This window comes from Haliaeetus albicilla, chromosome 1 (genome assembly GCF_947461875.1).
Source record: "Haliaeetus albicilla chromosome 1, bHalAlb1.1, whole genome shotgun sequence".
Lineage (NCBI taxonomy): Eukaryota > Metazoa > Chordata > Aves > Accipitriformes > Accipitridae > Haliaeetus > Haliaeetus albicilla.
In genome coordinates, this window is record NC_091483.1 from 38,697,609 (window position 1) to 38,719,281 (window position 21,673).

The following is a 21,673-nucleotide window of genomic DNA, read 5'->3' on the forward strand; positions in this document are numbered from 1 at the left end:
TGTCACCTCTATAACAGGGACTTTATAATGATTCAGCCATCAAATATCATTTAGCTAGACAAACCCCACACAGGTGTCCAGCTGAGGAGGGTATATCTATCATCCATGTTTGTGAAAAAAATGTAAAGCTCTAGAAGTATTTCATCATTATAGCAGAAGACAGGTCTGTCTTTGGGCATCAACCAGAGTTCCTTCTGCACCAGGCTCAGCCCTAAAGCTTTGTCACACAGGGAGATTATAAAGCGTAGTGTGGGTTCAGGCCTCTGGAAAAGCCACAAGCCATGTTTTTAGTTAAAAGGAGAAACCATTAGAAGCATGCTGACAAAGTCTCCTACTGGAGCAGCAGCTGATGATGCCAGACGACTTCATTGCTGGTATAGATTTAAATCAATTTCCTGCTGGTCTACTGATATTTATGCTATTGCTTTAGCTAATAGAGCTGTATTGATCCAGGCTGAGGATGAAAAGAAAAATCATCTTCCAAACCATCATAGTTACAGAAAATAAAAACAAAACCAGGAGGGTGTTTTCACATGGAGCAGATCTTGAAAATGGGTGAAGCAAAACAGGAATAGAAAGGAACTCTTTTTATGAAACACTTGGGGAGTTATTCCAGAATAGTTTCTATAATTAAATGTTAATCCAACTGAACTTTCAAGTGTAGATAATACTTGACTCCTACTCCTAGGCAAGGGATTCATTTCCAAACCATATGTCTTCTCAGGATCCATATTAACTGAAAACAGATCACTATGTGCAGAGACAATTGAAACAAAGATCACTCCAGTTCAAAGTCAGGTTAGCCTCTCCGTAAAGGCTGATGGTTTTGTTTTGACTGTATTGCATTAACAGGGAAGGGCACCTTTTAAAACCGGATTCAGTCCCATTCAGCATGGGGCTAGATTTTAAGTGTGGGTAGTCCATGCAATGCTTCCTTGAACATCGTATCCATATTTCCAGCATCCTGTAATCAGCAGCTGAGCTTGGAGGAGTAGGTACCAACTGACCCCACTTCTCTGAGTTAATAGCTGATGCACAGTGTTGTTCCAAGGCCTCTGCATGACAGGGTCCTGCTAATTTATAACATTTTTCACTGTTAATTAGAGGTGATGGGGAAATTTTCCTAACATTGTTTCACTAATCCAGTTTACAGCACAGTCCCAAAACAGTCGCATCAGCACAAGTGCAGAGGCAGTGGACTGTGCCATAGGTGCAAAAATAAAAAGCAGGAACCTCTTAAATCAACTTTGCTGCCAGAGAAAACACAGCTTGGAACTATGTCCTGAATTTTCCATTGGGTTTATTATTTTTTAACTCCATAGTTTGGACTCTCATGTAACTGTACATTCCCCTTTCCAGAGAAGAATCTTCACTAGTTGTGTGTGTTATTGTTCTGTCTGGGCTTCAGGAGAAACAATGTATTTGAATAATTGGTAGAAATTGAATTGTAATTTAAAAGAAAGTCAGGTGGTTTCTCAATGCTTCCCACTGTGTGAGTAAGGAATGCCTTCACATTGGTCATACAGAAAGCAAAGTTTAGACTTTTGTTCTCCCTTGTAGAATAAGGGAAAGGGTAAACAAAGAAAATCAATTATAAATGTTCCATTAATAAGGATGAAGATGGAATATATCTGTCATTGGGAAAAACCCTGGCTTGATTCCCAAGGGACTGCCTCTCAACAGTTTTGGCTTAGCAGAGGCGTTTGAGCAGGCTATTCTTGGTCAGATAAAGAGAGGCGCTGCTGGCAGCACACACTCTGTGGAGACTTGAAATCTCTGCAGTATGCTCCCTGGCTTGGTCCAGATGCACTGATTCTCTAGGCACAGTGAAAGACATATTTATTTGATCAAGGTTTCGGAGAAAGCTGTGGGTATATTCCCAGAATGATGAAAGGGGGAAGAGATGATGGTAGGAATGACAATTATTTAAATAACACTGAGACGGGTTTTCCTTTTGTTTCCCTGTTACTGCTGAAATATTAATTATAAGCTAGGGCTTTACATTTTATTTATACTAATGTAAATAAACAATCATATGAATCCTAGCAGTCTTATTCCCCAGCAAGCACATACGCTGGTAGGGTATACTTAAAAGCACAGAACCAAATCATTGCTAAATACAGATCCATTGCTTGAATTCACAACACCCTTTAGGGAATTAGTGTCCTCCCACTCCCTCAACAACAACAGAAATAGTTCATCCTACTGGCCAAACAGTAACTTCCAGATGACAATAATTTGACGAGCTGAAGCTGGTGGTTAGGATTACTACTCGTGGTGGATATGGTTAAGCGTATTTTGTGTAAGGTTTCAGAGAATCAAGGCCAAAATTGGCCTTGTGACCCTGTGATGAACATCTTTAACCTGACTTAAACCATATAAACATATAGCAAATAGCAGGAGTTGTGGTTGGTATTGCTCTGATTAACTCTTTCCAAATTAATTCCATGTGTGGACTTTCTTTTTCTGGAGTTCCTGGTTCCAGTTTAACTAGAACATCCCAACTGCTTTCCAGTATAAAATGGCCACAGCTGGCGTTATCTAGGAATAGCTATTTCATGGTGGCTTAATGAAAAGCATAAGCAGGCCCGAGACGTGTGTTTACAATAGAACCTATTAATTTCCACATCAGCTGAAGGTACTCTGTGATTTTCAGGAGGAGTGAGCCGCTCAGAAAACAGAGCCCCAGGGCCAGTGATTCTAAATCAGTGATAAGAAGGCTTTCTATTCTGTTTTAAAACTGATAAGTCAAGCCAGACCAAGTGCTAAATATTAATTTGTGAACGAGAAATGGAGAAATAACGAAAAGCTTAAGCTCTTACAGACTGTAATTTCAAACATTACTCCAAATGCAAATATGTCTCTCTGGCTTATTTTACTTCTATTATTTTCTTCAAAAGATGGAGGCAGAGTTTCAGCATCATGAACTGCATTCCATCTGTCATCCATTAAATATATCTCCTCTTGAAAAGCACCACATGGCAGTCAGTAAACAGAGGTAACCACTCATCAGGGACAGCATAGGTATCAACATGTTCCTGCATCTCATTGCTGTTTTTTTGCCTTTTTTTCTGCCTGTCTTTAGAGAAAAAGATATCTCAAATATCTCAGATATCTGGATATACCCATGAAAACAGCAATCACAACATTCACCTGCTTGGTGTAGGAATCCATCCTGAGAACTACCTTGAGATCACCATCTAATATGAGCCACCAGCGCTGGGTGGGATGGCACGTGCCGTTTCTTTGCAGCACCACCAGCTTCAGCCCCTCTGCCTGCCTACCTGGCACTGCCCGTGGCACCAGAACAACTGCTTCTCAACCGCATGGTAAAATGTTTGGGTTTTTTTCCTGGTTATTTTTGACACAGATTGGTTCACTGATCTCATTTTCCGTGTGGCCTTGGTGGGGGGGCTTGGGGAGAAACAGTTGTGCCAAAACAAACAGTGCAAGATGGGAACAAGTGGCTGAAGGTCAGAACTGCTGAGCCACCATCGTCCCAAGGAGTAGGAGGACTGCACCCGGAGCGGTGCTCCCACCCTGGCATGTACACAGATGTAAATGCCTTTGGGTCCCTGGGGGGACTGCGTGCAAACCAGGGGCTACAGCACTCAGCAGATGAAGGCTGGTGCAGAAGGATGGTCGAAGTCTTTCAATCTAACCCTCCTGGAGGTTCTGAAATCACAAATAGCCCATCAGTAGCAGCACTTGCATAGAGCATAGAAGTTCAGACCCTTGTATAGTCATGGTTCTTCTTTAGCACTTGCCTTCTTTACATATATGTTATAAAGACAGAGATAATGGGGCCTGTCCTGGTTTCAGCTGGGATGTAGTTAACTGTCTTCCTAGTAGCTGGTACAGTGCGATGTTTTGAGTTCAGTATGTGAAGAATGTTGATAACACTGATGTTTTCAGTTGTTGCTCAGTAGTGTTTAGACTAGCGTCAAGGATTTTTCAGCTTCTCATGCCCAGCCAGGGCAGCTGACCCAAACTGGCCAACAGTGTATTCCATACCATGGGACGTCCCATCTAGTTTAGGAACTGGGAAGTGGGGGGGGCAGGGAATCGCAGCTTGGGGACTGGCTGGGTGTCGGTCAGCGGGTGGTGAGCAATTGCCCTGCGCATCATTTGTACATTCCAATCCTTTTATTACTACTGTTGTCATTTTATTAGTGTTATCATTATCATTATTAGTTTCTTCTTTTCTGTTCTATTAAACCGTTCTTATCTCAACCCAAGAGTTTTTACTTCTTTTCCTGATTTTCTCCCCCATCCCACTGGATGGGGGGGAGTGAGTGAGCGGCTGCGTGGTGCTTAGTTGCTGGCTGGGGTTAAACCACGACAGGGCCCTTCACACAAGAAGTGTCATTTTAATACCCCAGTTAGATATCTTCAAAAGGTAACATGTATCACCTACGCCATACTTCAAGTAGTATTTAACTCTGCTTTTATTTGCTTAGATTTTTCTCCTGAATTCGATTAAGAGCCTGAGGCTGGAAGAAAGCAGAAGACATAAAAGCAAGCTCTACTCTCCTGTCACCTGCTGACAGTCATTCAAGCAGCTAATCAGGATCCTCTGTGAGAATGACTGAAATGATAGAGTGAAGAAGTCCTGCTTGGTCAGGTTTATCATTCAGTTTATCATCTTTGCTTCCTTGAGAAGATAGTTTCTGAGGCTATATGAGGTCAGACCCCTTTGGACCTTAGGGTTTCCAGTTGGATCAGGAGATCAGTAGAAATTCTAGGACACAGCTGTGGAGGTATGTGAGTGCACTATTTTTTTAAAAATTGGATCATGAAAAGAGAGTTGTGTATTTTCTTGAAATCAGAACCAAGAAGCTTACAGATACTATTACATAAATCAATCCTATTTTATTTTTAAGGAATTATTTAAGGGATTTTTAAAAAAATTAATCTTCTGATCTTTAAACCACTGGAAATGGAACAGTAATCATAGGCCTATCTGGAATATTAGGAACCTGAAACATAGATGCTTGGCTCTTTATCTTAGGAGTCCTGGAATGCGTATGAATAATATGCTAATTGTGAACCAATCTGCTAACTTGTAAATCTGCAATAACACACTTGCTCCATTACATGCAACAGAACTCTATAAATAATCAGGTGAAATTTACTTTTCCCTTTACAAGATATCAGTGTCGCTAATAGCAAGCTGTGCATTCTCGATTAGCAATTATGTTGCTGCGATTAAGTTACTTCTAGTGCTTTAAAAATAACCTTGCCTATTCCTCTTGTCTCAGAATTGCCTGGCAGAAATCATTCACAGGAGCAATGCCTGTGTCACTCAATACCATTGCAACGTTATTGGATTAAGGACAGTCAGCAAGAAGAGTCCAAAGCACTTTCCAAGATTAGTTTCTCAGGAGAAGTGCTTTCCCCAGAAAACCTATGCTCCTAAGAGAGTGTAATCCACCATCTACTGAGAGTAATAGCAATCTTACCGTGATATTAGATAAAAAGCAGGGGAGAAAAGCTCTTTGGTAGAAAAACCTCTTAGGACAGCAGGTAGCACAGTGGTTGGATCGAAATAGGTTAATCCAACTTGACATTTTTCTGAAACTTGCTCTATTTTTTAATGGTATTAACAATGCTGCAGAAGAGTTGAGTAGGTAAACTGACAGGCTGGTTTTGTCACTGGGTGTTATTTATACAACTTACACCATGCAATTCTACCACTCTGTGCCCCTTCTGACAAGGAGTGGGGATGGTATCGTGTTAGCTCATAGCAAACAGGCAACTCAGCATGACCTCCAGATATTATGCCACTGAATATGTTGGTGCCGCACCCATATCTTGAATATTGTGTGCTGTTCTGGTTCCCCATTCTTGCCAATCTCATGAAATGATCTGTTCAAATGAGAAAAGGTACTGAAAGTGGTTGATGTGGATGTACTTACCTACCTGTGCCATTCTGTTATTCTCAGCAGCTGAAAACTAGCAGTAATCTGGAATCAAAGACAATGTATTTGACTTCATTTTTTTCAGGAATTCTAAATAATTTTTTTTCTCTCCCTCAGAGATGACTCAAGAGGCTGTAGTAGAGAGCTGTTAAATAATGACCTTTCTGAAGAAGATGAATAAGGAGCAGTTGCAACATTTCATAAGCCAAAACCTAGAATTAAATTGCTAGAAATAGATTTAAGACATCAAAGGAAATTCTTTTTCATGCAGTTCATAGCTAAATTGAGTCACCTTTTGCCACAAAGAAGTTGCACGGCAAAAACTGTGAATGAGAGTTAAGAGCAATTCTGGCAAGGATATTAGATGATACGAATTCTTAATCTGACCCCAAACTGCAGGTTTTATGTTCCTGTGACTTGTATCCCAACAGCAGAAACTACTGCTGTGGATAGCTTGAAGAGCACATACTCATTATTCAGGGCTACTGGAATACATATACTGTATTGTAACACAACTTATATCATCCAGATATTGTTTCTAGTATCTTGGCAGTTAAGGAAGAAATAGAATGTCAAAGTACAATTTGTACAATTCTTGTTTAATTATTACAAGATACAAGTGCACTGAAATGTATCAGTCTCTAAATCTGTACTATTAAAAAAATCATTATTAGTGTGAATCTATATATAGACCGTCACTATAATTTAAAAGCAGGCTCCAAGACAAATTTGGTTTCATTTAATAAAGATACATTTTTTTTAGTCCATCAGTTTTATTCTTGAGTCTGCTCTTTTATACTGGTGCATTTGAAATTCAAATGGAGCTGTGGTAGGATAACATCTCTGTAATTGCTGTTAACTAGAAACACCAAGAAATCCTTGCTGGCGCTCAGCAGGAGGTTTTCATTCAGCCCCTGGATCAGAACCTCGTTCTCTTCTCAGATACTTTTTCTTCAATATGCGGGTGCGGGGCACACTTTTTAAGTAATGAATGAGAGCTGCTGAGCAGGGCACAAAAGCTTCCAAATTGAAAAAGTATCCAGTTCATGTTACCGTCTCTGGGTGTCCATGCATGTGTGTGCCTGGTACACAATAAATAATCTCTTGTGGTTGAAAAATACCCAGATACTTACTTGGTATAAAAAATGTAAACAACGAAAGTTGGGGTTTTTTTCTATTTAGGCATCGAACTGTCCAATGAAACAAAAACTATCGTGCCATGCAACATACATTTTTTCCCGCTGCTTAATCTTGTGTTATCCGTGCTGTTTGTACTTTAGCCACCAATCTATCATGTCAAACAAGGGTTCACCAGACAAACGCCGGCCACGCAGGTGCGCAGTAACACTGCCCTTGCCCTGTCCCTGCGGGACCTGCAGTCCTGCCCCAGGCTGAGGCAGCATCCCTGCTGTGTGAGGGGCTCCCAGACGCCAGCGCCATCACCCACCCGAGAGTATCACCCTTGCCCCCACGCGGGCTTCCCCCCGCCGAGGCTCTGTGGTGGGAGGAGGGCATGGCGTGGGCTCTCCTTGCCTGGGAAGGGTCTAGGCCCTGCTGCTCCTGAGCCCACCGCTGCGGTGGCTGCAGGCTCTTCCCCCCACGCAGGCACTAAGGCCTGATGCTTCGTGACGTATCATCCCCTCGGCTCTGCGAGCGTCCCTGGCCCTGGCCGGGCCTGATCCCCGCCACCGGCAGAGTGGCAGCCCTGGGGAGGCATCTCCTGCAGGTGTCCTTGGAGAGCTGGCTCCAAATGAGGGCCACATCCCCTTCCATGGGTGCAATAAGTGTGCTGTAGACTGCCCATTGACAAGTAAAATGACTTGTCTTTAGGAAACCAGAGTTGCAGAGACCCTGACTTTTCAGGGTTTCAGCTCCTGTTTGCTGCTTCGGGGGGTCTTTATCCAAAAAGGTGGCTACTGGGCAGCACCTGTGGCCCTTCAGGGTCCTCCGATCCATGAAAGATATCTAAGTGAGGACATGCAGGTCTTTTTCTAGAGTTACTTTTTTCTCTGGTTCGCCCAGTAATCTTGTTGAGATTTTTTGTTTTGGTGCTGGCAAAATATATGGAATAAGAGAGCCCCAGACAAAAAAAGTCTGGCTGGCATGCCTGTTGGAGCTGTCTTGATTTCTGCCGATCCTCCAGCTGCTGGTTCCATCTGTTGTCTCCTGCTTTTTCTTTCACTTGTAAACACCTTAGGGCACGAGCCATTTCTATGTGTGCGACTCCAAAGGGACCGGTATGGTGCAATACAAATCCTCAGTGCTTCAGCAATACGTACAATATTAAAAATGCTTAGCAAGAGGTTTCTAGTGTATTTCCAACCACATCTGAAATAAACTTCTAATTAACGAATAATCAAGGATAGCACAGTGTTCGTTACCACTCTAGTTAAGCATATATGGCAGCTCTGATTTGTGTACTGAGGCCTTTTTATTGTTGCTTTAATAGTTTTCTTTTTCCCAACCATCCCTAAAGGGCAGTATCTGAGCATTTGACTGGCAGTGCATGTCTGTGCATGCTTGCTAGCAAATCCTGGTCTTCTGAGTAAGAACTGAGCTGGTGGACACTGGCTCTGAATCATCAAGGGTTACTTGTTCAACAACATTTTGCTCCTGGCTCCTCCTCTTGACCCTTGAGCTGCTCCTCCCAGTGTGACTTGTCTCGGGTCCCTCCTCCTCTTCCCAGTCTAGTCTCCCATTTCTCACTCCTCCTCCCTTTACTTTCCCAATAGCCTCTTCCCCAAGCCTTTCAGCCAGATTGTTTTGTGCTCTGTCGAGCCAGGGCAGGAGCACACCCAGCCTCTGCTGGGCATCTCCAGCCTCCTGCTGTCATCCACAGTGGTCATCCGCAATGGTGGGCTGCACTACCTTGCAACTGGGAGGCAGTGCCCGCAGACAGGCTCAGAGGATGGCTTTGGCCTCGAGCCCTCATCTCCATGGAAAAGTGTAGCCATTTAAAATACCAGTGTAGTTGAAGAGGTGTTATACTTTTACACAAGCGATGCTACACCTACTAGGTGTGTGTTTGTTGGTATTGATTTTCATACAGGAAGGGGGATAACCTTTGTTTTTCTTATCTGTCTTTACGCTATGCAAGCTTCTTCCACAATTAATGGTGTGTGTCTAATCATGAAAGTAATAGACCACCCTTCTAACTGGCACCGTTATATTTTGTACAGAAAGAGCCTAATAAGTCACACAAAGATAAAAGATGGGAAAATATGACTGCTGTATCATTGGACTACAGATTAAATCATATGACTTCAAGATTTTCAGCAGCAACAAGAACAGTAATGTCATTAAAAATGTTTGCAAAAGTACATCCAGTTTTGAAGCAGCCCCATGGCAGTCATCAGGACTTCCCCAGGCCTTACAAACAAGCTGTCTTGCTGGAGTGGTCTGTTTCTGAGATGGAGGGAGATATGAGGCAACACTGCAGCTACAGCACATGTTTTGCTTTTCCTACCTGCTTAGACTCAGTAGCTTGTTTTATTTTAAAACAGAGTTTCTAAATGAACAACTGTAATAGCTGGGTGCAGCAATCTATGAATACTAGAATATATGAACTTGCTGCCAAGGTTTTTGCTGAAAGGCTGGGGAAAAAAACCTTATGTTTTGCTTACCGGGATTTATTGGTAGCAGTATTAATGATGCTATTTATTTGGTAGCAATGCCATTGCAGGTGGTGCGAAGATTGTAAGCCATGCTAAAGACTTTACCTTTAATATGTGATTTCCATGCTTCCCAAGGTTTGACTCTGAGGATTGTGCTTTGTCTGTTACTATATAGCATGGTTTTGTTTTGTTGGTTTTTTTTTTTCTGTGAGAATGAATATGTTTGTTGGTACTTATGGCAGGTCTGAATTTGGTTTAAAAAAGCCCTAGAGGTCTCAGGCAAGTTATTGTTTTATTGGAGTATTTATCAGTTTTGTCTACATTTGAGTCACTTCTCTCAAGCACAAGTTAGGGCAGTGACACAGTGAAATGCATCCAAAATAACAGCCGAATGAATGCTAGTACTAAGTTCACTTTTGCATGCTACAGATCTCTTAACGCCCCTGCTTCCAGTTGCCAGTCTCTCTGCTGCAGGTTGCCATCCCTGTAGTGACTGACTGAATGCCATGTATCCCCACCCAGTTGAATAGTGTTTGCTTCAGTCCACAGTGTTGCATCTCAGCTTCAGCTGTAAAGATTTTGGGTTAAGATGCCAGGCTTTGGACTGGAACAGCTGAGGCATGGACACATGCTCTTCTGCCATCCATCCTGCAGAGAGGGGGAGGTCAAGAAATCAAATGCTGGGATTAGTAACGCGATATACCACGGTAGGAAAATTCACCAGGGCTCATGTATTGGATCCCAAACACTTCTGAGGGCATACTCAAAGTCTTTTGCTTTGCTGTAGGGTTTGGGGGGGGGGGGGGGGGTATTATAATTTAAATTTTTTTTTTATTTTTTAATTTCAGTGGACTGAGCTCCTTCATGAATTATGTTCCAGTGAGCCATGGTAGAGCTGGTCTGTTCTCCCTGGGCTCGTGGAGTGAACCACGGCAAAACATTAAGGGGACTAACAGAACTCTGAAGTAGATGACCTGCAGCCACATTAATTATTGATCATGTTAGCAGTTGATGAGTTGTGCTAAATTGATCTGTGGCAAGATAACGTGAATTAAAAGCCACTTAAATATTTAATTCTGGGCTCTTCCTAGATGGCAGGAATTTGAATGAAAGGCTACACATAAGTCATGACTAGAATCAACTTTTCAGTAAAGAAAAGCTATCAGAATAAAAGGTACTATCTAAATGTAAATCATGATTTATTAGAGGAGAAATTTCTTGCATGTAAACATTTTAATGGAGGACCGGAAACCTTTCCAGATGAAATTCCCTAAAGTGATGATGATATACGGAGTTTTTCTTGTTATTAGTTCAATTCCTGCATATTTTACTTTAATTAAACGTTGCGGCATCCAAGGTAGTGCATGAGGCACTGTAGGGAGAGAGAGAGACCGAAAGCCTGTAGGAAGTGAAGGAGGACTGCTGGCTGAAACTCCGTATGTTTGCTGCAGCATTGCAACGCTGTACAGCTGGAGCACAGCTTGAGTGAAATGAATCCGTAGATGACTGGTGAGAGGAAGTAAGGGGGCTAGTTCTGACATTGGAGATATATGTGTGTGTGTGTATATATATATATATATATATCAGGCAAAAGAATTTGCTGATGACTCTGCACAGGGGCTCATAATAGTAGGGGAGGACTTGGGGAGCTAGCGCTCTGCATGTCAGCAGCACCAGTTAAAGTGCCTTTGACAGGGAGATAAGTCCTGTTGAATAAAAAGGTCGGCATCACTCCATCTGAAGAAGAGCCACTCAGATCTCCTCAGCATGCTCGGATCATACTGCATTGCCCCACAAACTTTTTTGAAGGACTTTGTGGTATCGTTAATACAGTTTTGAAAGTCGGCACACATGCTCGGTTGGCTTAGGTGCCGCAGTTCCAAATAAATCCTTCCCTGGCTTCTCCCAGCCTCTCCACAGAGAAACATCCTTAATGTAAAGCAGGCCTGGTCCTGAAGTAGAAACGTGTTTTAGTTCAGCATGATAGTGTGTACAGGCTAGAGTTATCTTTAGTGAGAAGGGGAGGCTCCTGCCTACTGCAGTTTCTTCCTTCCCTTTCGTCTCACTTCATTCCTCCATGTACCAGAGAGCATTTTGGCAGTTGAGGGTATTTGTCTTGTTTTTTCTCACCCTTCACAAAGGCTGTCCTCTGCTTAACATGCACATTTTTTCCTTTGGAGCCATTTTCCTCCGTAGGCTCTCTGAGCTGGCCAGACGCCAAACAGTAGGGTGAGCTGCATGAAAAAGCCTTGATCATTGACAGGCTGTCTTACAATTTCTTTCTTGTATTCAAGATGCAGATGGATGTTATTAGAAAGGTTTTTACTTCGAATGTGCATGGCTTGTCCACATGCCTGAGATTAGTGCTCAATACTCGTATATGCTTTCCATCCTCAAAAGGGCTTTACAAGTGTCAGCCCTCAGAACGCCCCTGCGACATAGGTGCACGCGTTTTGTTGTATGTTTTATAACAAGGAGGGACACATGTTAGTGACTTGTTCAAAGATGTACCACACAGCAAGCATTATAAAGGAAGGAAATCTTTATGCTTTCCTAATGTTCTTTTCTGATGTTTTCGTGTCTAAAAAATTCATGAGATTTCACCGTGGCAGCGTGTTTTTCCATACGAAAGAAGTGATTAGTGACAGCAAAAATTAAAATGTATCTCAGGTTATAGTACTACTAGATAAATATGCAGCATTTCTACAGTTTATTAGGCCAAATTTCCTGCTGCACTAAGCTTCAATTAATGCAGCAGAACGGGAGCCTAAAGGGATCATCAAAGAGACCCAAGTTTGATAGAAGATTTGGAGCGCTTGCCTCAAACCATACTTCAAAACAGAGGGAAATGATTTTAGGAGGAGTGATGAAAAATGCCTGTCTTCTCAGTTGAAAGGGCAGTGCAGGATTTTTTTTCCCCCTGCTTTAACTGCAGGACTATAATTAAAACAGCTACAGTAACAGCAACAGTCCCAGTATGAACTCCCTTCCACTGAAAGTTCTTGTGATATTGTATCTCATCTTGGTGAGGGGGCTGAAATAAGCTGTAGCTGTGAAAGGCATCTTTACAATTATGTATTCTCACTGAGCTTTTACTGGCATGACTACGCTGGCATGCTTTACCTTGCACAGACAAGCCAATGAACGTTTCGAGTGTTGACCAGCATACATAATCTGGCTAGGGCCAAGATCACTCTGCGAGATGTGGTTTCCAAACTAGGTCGGCAAGCCCTTAAAGGATGTCTAATAATCAGCATTAAGGGTCTCTGTAGCCTCGGTGAGCCTCAGGGCCTGTAGAGGTAGCTGGAGGAAACTGGCTTGGAAAACAGTAGCCACCTTAGCTCAGTAAGGAATAGTTAATAAGGCTGTGAGATGGTGAGGTGCTTGTCCCGAATAAACGAGCAGGGGCTGGCTGGTAGGAGACTGCAAGCACAAAGATTTGTTTGACATACATGCACCTACTTTATGCTTTCTGGGTAAATAGGTTGAGAATAGCCTGTCTAGCTCAAGTCATGAGGAGGGTAAAGCTAGATAGGCTAAAGCAAGTGTTTACTTTAATTCTGCCCCACCATCTTCCCTGTTTTGACTAAGCTTTGTTTTCTTTAAGTTCTGGTTTGGTTTTTTTTTCCACCAAGTAAATAATCACATAGTTATGCCCAGTGAAAAAAGGACTCTGTAGCATCTCAGGAAAGATGTTGAGAATTAATTACTGAACTCTCTGGTACGGCAGAGAGGACCACATGCTCATGCTGCATTGAGTAAGGTGAAGGAGTGGAATGGTATAAACTACTCATGCATTTTTAACACCAAAAAGGAATCCTTACTTGTTTTCCAGAATAATTCTACGTTCGGATCTTATCTCCTTCTTGCTGCTCTGGGAAAGGTATATGGCCCCAGAAATTACTCTGGAAAAAGGGAAATGCGAGTTCTTTCCTGTTTTTCTGACCACTCTACAGATGAATTCAGGGAAATGATAGGCAGATAAATTCATGAAAAGTATTTTATGGGAAATTACAGCTGGAACAAGTTATCACATTTTTATGGATTCCACATCCACAGCCTTTAATGTTAGCTACCCTATTTCACTTTATAATCGTGTAAGTGAGTACATCTGGGCCAATTAAGTGTTTTCAGTTGCCTTCAAAAGAGTTGCAAATGCCTGCTAGAAGTTGAAGATACTGTACTATTTAGCCCTAAACATTGGGAGTAAAAAGATGCTTTTCCAGGGCTATGGCATACCTGCATGGTTTTGATGACAAAATGTATGTATGCTCATTGCAAAACCATGAGGTGCTTAAGTTAATATCTTGAAGCTATGTAATGCTTTGGATATGTTCAGTACTTTTATTCCTCTTTAAAATTTACAAAAACAAATATTTGCAAGCACTGTAGAATGGGTTCAGGCCACCTGTGGACCAGTTTTTTTCAAATGCCATCACATCTCCATCCACCTACAAATCTCTTTCTTATTTCCTACAATACTACCCTTGCAAGTGCCAGGTTTGAAGCTCCCACAAAGTGAAGTGCAACTTGACTCCCACATGCACAGATCTTTTAACGTCTAACCACAGCAGGAAAATACATCCCCTATCTTCACTGTTGGTCTCCAAGTTCAAATCAACTGAATATCTGTACCATTATTGCTGGTTTAAAAAAAAAAAAAAAAAAGTGGTATTTTTGCTTGAAAGGCCCCTTTTTGCACTTTGAAGATGTGCTGATGTGTGTTTTTAAGCAATTGTATTTACATTACCCAGGAGTATCAACCCATTATCTGGCTCAGAGATTTACATATACAGTGAGCAGGACCTTTACTGAAAGTGTATTAGTGATAAGCATGGGTTAAGAATTACAGGTACTTCAAATAAAACTTCAGAAAGTCTATTTGAATATAACGAAATATCTATGCAAATACTTAACTGCTGAAGCATTGGTATTATTTTTGGAACACAAGCAACCAGGACAAATTAATTAAAAATGAAATTTTCTCTTGTAGTTCAACTCCTCTCCTCCACAGCAAGAGGAATCTAACTTCATACCTGAACGCAATAGTAATGTGAAGGCTTGAGGCAAAATTGTTAGCTATTCACTCAATGGAATGAAGTTATACAGCTCACTTCCACCTGAGAGAAGAACCATTTTAAAAATTTGTGCATCGCTAACAAGACGCAGATGTTGCTATTGGGCAAACAGGGGCAAGATTGTTTTGTTGTTCATCAGGCACCCCTTCCCAGCAGCACAGCTGAGCATATGTTAGAGAGATTTCTCTTTCGGGGGGTTTAAAACAGTGCATCATTTTTTTAGCTAGAGACCAAAAGGGGCATATCCATCCTTGGCCACATCGCTGCAAGAACTCCCTGCAACCCCGACAGGGATCAGAGGCAAGGAACAGGTCCTTAGCTGTTTTAAACTAGCAGGATTTTGTTGATCTCCTTGAAATACATGGATTTTAGTCAGATGAGGACCTGGGCTGTAATGTGAAGATACACTGAAGCAGGAGAAATGATCCACCCTGGCTCTTCTCCCGCTGAAGAATCTGCTTCCTCACATGGATGCTGATTGCACATGAACAAGAGCATGTGGATGCCGATCCCCACCCTCCAGTTTATTTGCAAGAGGATACTTCTGAGGTACTTCAAGTCTTCCCTCTCCCAAGGACTAAAATCCCTGAGCTGTCTCCATTCCAGCTAGTTCAAGCTGAAGGAAGCAAAACAAATAAATGTGGATAACAGGAGTGTGCTTACTGTGGCCATGTACAGGGCTCTCGTTACGCCAGTCAGATGCCAGCATATGTCAGCAGTCTTTTAAGTTGCTAATAGCACAAAAAAGGGAGAATTCCTGGCAAAGAGCTTCCCCCTCACAAAATCTTTAAGACTTCATGTGTTTTTCAAAAATGTACGTCTTCCAAAGAGTCACTTGATTTCCCACAAAATGCTAATCTCAACTACCTCTTTCTGTACAATTGCTTCCCACATTTCAGTTTCTCTTCCTGACTTAGAAAACACGTTTACAAGATAAACTTGGTTGACTGCGGACCTTCATCGGCAGTGTCCCTGTGCTAGTTGCTCTGCTAAGCACAGCAACGAGAGAGGCAATTTTTTTTTTTCTTTAAATTTGTTCTGGAAATGAAAAGTGAAGCGGACAGCAGCTTCCCATGTTTCTCCAGCAGTGCTACAACAAGGCAATGGGGGATGTTCTCTGCACAAATCAGTTGTTACAGGAGTAGGAAGATAGTGTTTATCACAGCTAGCTGCTGAATTTTTAAAAAGTATTATAAGTATCTGCTTCATAAATGAAACAAATAGCAAAATTAACACAAAAACCTGAGGGAAAGTGGTAATTTATCGCTGTTTGTCTTAAATATAGATCCAGGTAATGCAAAGAATACATTGTGTAAACGTCTACCCCACAGTTAGTGACTGCCTACCTGTGCAGTACTGCTTATTTTTGTCTGTTCCTTCATGTCTCTATTTTTGTATTAGTCAGGGATTTCTTGCTCCAACTTAATTTAATGCTTGAATTTATCATTGTGTATTTGTACAGAAGCTGAGGATCCCAGTGGAAATAGGGATCTCTCTGTATTAAGTTATTTACAAAAAGAAAGGAATAGAAAGTCTTAATTTTCACTGCTGACATTACTGGTGATCGTAGAGTCTGTGTGAAACAAACTTGGTCATAACAATGTTTTGTACACGAACTATTTATTTTTTTCTATGATCTGTCTAATAGGAGTATTCTTGGACTACAGGTGCACCAAGGAGCTCTGGACACACAAGATTAGGCATATTGTCATTAAATTGTCTGGAACGTTCTCAGTATGAGTCCACGATAAGCTTAGATCACCTTGGTAGCTTACCTCAGTGTCGATCTATCTGACACACGCTTTCTTGGGATAAGGTAAATTGAGATTTTAATGCTGTTTTATTCCAGGTACTGGATGATTTCTTCCTGGAAAAATAAATGGAACATAAATCAATGGAGTGTGGTATCACTGATTTGTAAGTAACAAAAATATTAACTTTTCTAGCATTTACTGAACTTAAAGTTGATTCTATCTGTTTAAATTGGTACCTAGTACTTGTCACATTATGATATAGGTGCGAATATGCTTTGCCAGGATATGTATGCACAGCACAGAAACATTCACTTAAGTTCACACCCACACATCCCCATATGCTTTGAACAGATCTAAATGGTGAGTGAAGGATGAAGAAGGCTGAACCGCATAAACATTATACACAATGACTATTAATTTCAAAGCAAGGGAATAATTTATAAAGGTTGTTAGGAAGCAATGTAAATGCAAATGCTCTTCTAATAAGCGCCAGTAGTATCATGTTGGAACATATCTGTGATGCAGTATAACGTGTTAAAGTGAGCGGGGAAGAGCGCGGACGATTTCTGTGGAAGATGGTGACAAGAGTAAAGAGGTGAAAGCCGACAGGAATGCGGCATTTGGGGACTCAGTTCAAGGAATAGTTATAGCACGGGCTGACTTAGCAGTGCAGTAAGCTTGGTGGCTGAGCGAGGACAGGCAATATCTGGAATAATTAATCAATAATTCATTACAAAAAAATGCTACCAGCTGTAAACTTAATTTGTAGAATAATGACCTGCAGTAATGCCAAAAGTTATAAATATATTCATATTTCTTGAAACAGCTAGTACAGACTGAAGCCAAACACTTCAATCATACATAACAAAGCTGATTTCTGGGAAAAAAAAAAAAAGAAAAAAAAAAAAGGTTTCTGATGGTAGACAGTGAAAATTAGGCAATCAGTATAGAATCCTAATACTGAAAATAGCACATTTGGAGTGAAAGGTCTTAATAACAATGTTAACAGCAATTTTTTCTCTTATAAATATTTCATATCTTTGTGCAGGAATAAAATTCCTACCTCCTATGTGTTTCATTTTCCTTGCAGAGCTTTACATGTTTTATTTATCATTCTGCATGATCTGTTAGATAACTTTATCATATTGTAGTGTTTTACGAAAAGCAGTATTGTTGGATATTAATGATCATGTGGCTATCTATCGTTAATATGTATGAGTTAAAGCCTTTTAAAGACTTGGCCAGCTTTGAATAAATATTCATCCTGTCTAGATGGACTTATAGACAATTTCCCCTTTTCATACTTAGGCACAATCACATAATGCTTGGGTTGTAAAAACTTCAAACAATTATTTTAAACAACTCAATTACAGTTATTTTAGAAAGAGTAAGTTTGCATTTTCTTTTAGAAAATACATTGGTTTAAAAACAAAACACTGAAATGTAAGTCTGAGTTTTAATTTGTTCAGTAATGAAAACTTCAAAGGCAGTGAATAAGAATGAAATATTTTTCCTTATTTGGGATGCTATTTACTGAAATATAGTATTAGAAATACATGTGACACCGAAAATATAGTTCACAAAACTGTATTATAATATACTTTCAGAAGTTGAAATCGCTCCTATGTATATCCTGCCTGTATTAGATTGTGGATGACTATTTGGAAAGGAATAGAGTGCATTTTTTAACATATACATCATTCAGAAAGTGTCATCTATCTAAAAGGACCCTGGTTTTAGTCTGTCTGATACCTTTGCTGCTGTGTTGTGGGTGCAATTCAAGAACCACCGCAGGGCACCCCTCCTTGCTGGCAGCCTGTCCCAGAGCGCACCAGCACCGAAGCACTGACTTATTGCCCTGTGCTTTGCGCCATCCCACCAAAACAACCTCTTTCACTACAAGTCCTGACAATGAGAAAAGACGCTATATTTGACTCTTTCTATGTCTGTTGTTAATTTTCTGTTTATAAAACCTCAAAATGCTGTTAGTATTAGTAACAGTACTTTGCAGTGCTTTTCTTACGGCTTCAGAATACTTTACCTAAGCAGTCGAGTTGATACTTTTGTGCCTCTCTCCCTTCCCAGAAGGAGAAGCTGGAGCAGATGATGTTGAAGCGAGGTCTGAGCACCCCTTTCCCAGTGGAGGTACCGAGATGATAGGAGACTCACAATCATCTCCCATCATCACTTCCACTCCTGAGAGATAAGGGGCACACCTGTATCATGGTCACGAGTGCGAATGAAGCTTGTGTAGACGTACCTGAGCTTACTTCAGAAATGCAGGCTTGACTTTCAAGAGTTGCTGCTAATTTGTTCAGTGTTCATACAGTGTGTAGCTGTATGAACTGTCCATTACTACTCCTCCTAGGTGCTGCTGCGATACAGATTTCAGCCACCTTTCCTTTTGTCTGGGCACCTTTATCAGTGCAGCTGAAGGGAATACTGTGTGGGCTCTGAATTCCTCTCCAAAGACCATGTAAATACTTAGACAGTTCATGCTGGTCCTTGAGCTACCGCTGCTAGTCTTAAACTAACTGGTTAAAGCCGGTTTGCATACATTTGCAGCTACAGCAGAAGTCGAGTGATAAATATTCCCAAATGTAGCTATGCAAATAGTGGCAAATTCTGAATAAATGTATGAAATGCATTATAGGAGTCACAAATTCTTCTCTTTTTCCTTTAAGAAAAAAACAAAAGACAAATTTGGCTTTATGGCACAGGCCAGGTTCTCTTTTATAAACTTTTGAATTTTGTACATCCTTACAAAAAGGGCTACATCCTACAAAAGGCTATAAACCGATGGTAAACATTCAAGGATTATTTTAGCATGGACTGTGGTAAGTCACCGATATCTTTCTATCCTACCCTCTGGTTCAGGGGCACAGAGTGGTGGTTATACACCGTGCCTGTACATTAGTCATCGTTAGTTGACAAATAGCCACATAACTAGAGGATGTTCTGTAAAAAACCTAACAAACAAAAAAACCCAAACAAACAAACAAAAAAACCCACATGTCCTTCATCATGTTTTAAAAGATAACAAAAACTGGAGTTGCACGTGGTAATAATCGCATCCATACGTAAATCCCAAAAGGTGAGAGACAGCATTCTTGGAAGCATTGCCATGCAAAAAGACAGAGCATAGAGGCCAATCTTGTTCAAAGGAGATAGTCCCCCCCTGCTAGCGGCCTTACTTGTACCCGAAATCATTCATCTTTGACTTAAAATCCAATAAAATTGGCTTCCGCCCAGCCCAATGGGGCTGGCTACAGTTCTCAAGGTCAGCTCTGGGATGGTTTGTCAGGCCGATACCTCCGTTCCCCTTTACTGCCCACCTCCACGAGTGGTTATGAAAGTAACATTTTATGGTTGCTGAAAAGGTGCTGGGAGAGAGCTGGGAAGAAGATGGGCAGTTCTGAGGGCTGGAGCTCGGCCGCATGAATCTGCTTCAGCTGCCATGCCATCTCCAGAAGATAGATGAAAACAAGTATTTATCCAAAGCAAGGGGATAAAAGGACATCCAGGGGTTTAATAACCATAGCGACTGCATATAATTTACTAAACTCCCCAAAGAGGCAATATTCTCTTTCCCTTCCAGGGCAGACTGGCCTCTCCTGAGCAAACCAAGCATTTAACTGTGGGTGACCGATAACTGGTGTCACAAATTAAAAGCCGTGTGGCTGAGTCAAGTGCAAGCCTTTCAAAGTGTGAGTATCTTCTTAAAAATGAGGCATAGCAAATGAACAAAGAGCTCACAGAAATGCTGAATTTGTTTCCTTGGCATTTCAGTAACTGTTTGACCTGACCATTTCAATTTATTCCTTAAAAGAAATGGAGATACTCAGGAAGGCAGAAACTGTATTTCTAAGGCAAAATACTTTTCTAAAATACTTTAACATAGTGCTTGGTTATAGCTATCCAAAAGGATATTATGCTGAGCTGTCACATTTTGACTCGCAGCCTTTTCATATTGCTGAAATATCAATACTGTACTGCATGTAATGTATATGGTTAACTCTCGGTTTCCTAATGTAATATGGGGTAGGAAACCTTTGTAATGCAATAACATGACCAGTGCAAACAACCCCCCTCCCCCCCAAATCCCTTGTAAATCAGGCTGGATAATGTAGACTGCGGAATAGCCAAAAAGCAAATGCAAAATGAATGGCAGGTCCTGGTATATGTGTATTTTCTAAAACATACTGATTTACTGTTGAAGTTAGAAAACAGGAAAGACAGTGAGACTAAGAGAATGTGAAAGTTGCAAAAATGTTTGATGCTATAAATTATGTTTTGTTGAATATTTGCAAGAAAAATAGGTGTTTCCAGTGATAATCGGATGTGTTCTCTAATAATTATTGTCCTTACTATGTATCTTGATGATTACTTGCTGGTTTTTTTTCTATTTGAATGTAAGAACTATTCTAATTACAGCTAGAAAAAAACAGCATAAAGGACAGGCTTGTATCCACCATGGACAATATAAACAATCAATCAGAAGCATCTGCATTATACAAACATGTTGGTTACAGACACTAAAAAGGTGTTAATGCAACACATCCTAAATATTATTAAGAAATGGTTGAGTGTATTTGTACATAGTTTTCTAGCTTTCATTCATTCCCATTTCTAACAATTCATGTAGCGTGTGATAGGCCTTTGGCATATGTCTATAACCACTGAGATTTGTTCCACTGTTCAGAGTACAATTGGAACCCCTCAAATCCCGTTGGCTGAAGTTAAATATCACCGTGAATCACAGGTATTGTGTTACCAGATAACACAACAAAAAATTAATCAGAGTGAAACACTTCACTTGGTGCTGTTACAGCTAATAGGTCTGAAATGAAAGATAATTGCATATTAAAATAGAGTGGGTAGCTCTGTTTTGATGTAGAGATATAAAGATGTTAGGCAAGCTAGTCTGTAGCGGGAGGGAATGGGTGCCCTGAAGTGATTGAGGAGCAGAGCCCAGGAGAGCATTCCTCGCATTCCTGCGGCTCTCGCCCTATACATATGCCCCACAAAAAAAGGGAATTTTAGCACTCCGGTTTGGTAAACTGAGCTTCAGAAAAGCTGGCACTTTCCTATAGCTGCAGGCTTGATTAATTTGAAGAAATGATGCTCTCCAGATGATGAATGCGAGGCATGTTTAAAACTTATTTTTTAGGGCAAAGGACATTACATTTTCAATCTGTTAGATAAAAAAAAAAAAAAAAAAAAAGATAATCCCCCATAAGGACTACTAATAAGCACTGACAAGCAAGACGTAGCCAGGATGTGGAGCCCTCCCTAGCCTTTTCCCG

At 40.9% G+C, this 21,673-nt stretch overlaps 1 long non-coding RNA gene across 1 annotated transcript; it reads left to right on the top strand.

Moving 5' to 3' along the window:
* Positions 1-2,483: 2,483 nt before the first annotated feature.
* LOC138685830 (uncharacterized) lies at positions 2,484-6,688 on the top strand. The gene is made up of 2 exons (XR_011325215.1): positions 2,484-3,329; positions 6,039-6,688. It is a non-coding gene; the product is annotated as an uncharacterized lncRNA (long non-coding RNA).
* The last annotated feature ends 14,985 nt before the right edge of the window (positions 6,689-21,673 follow it).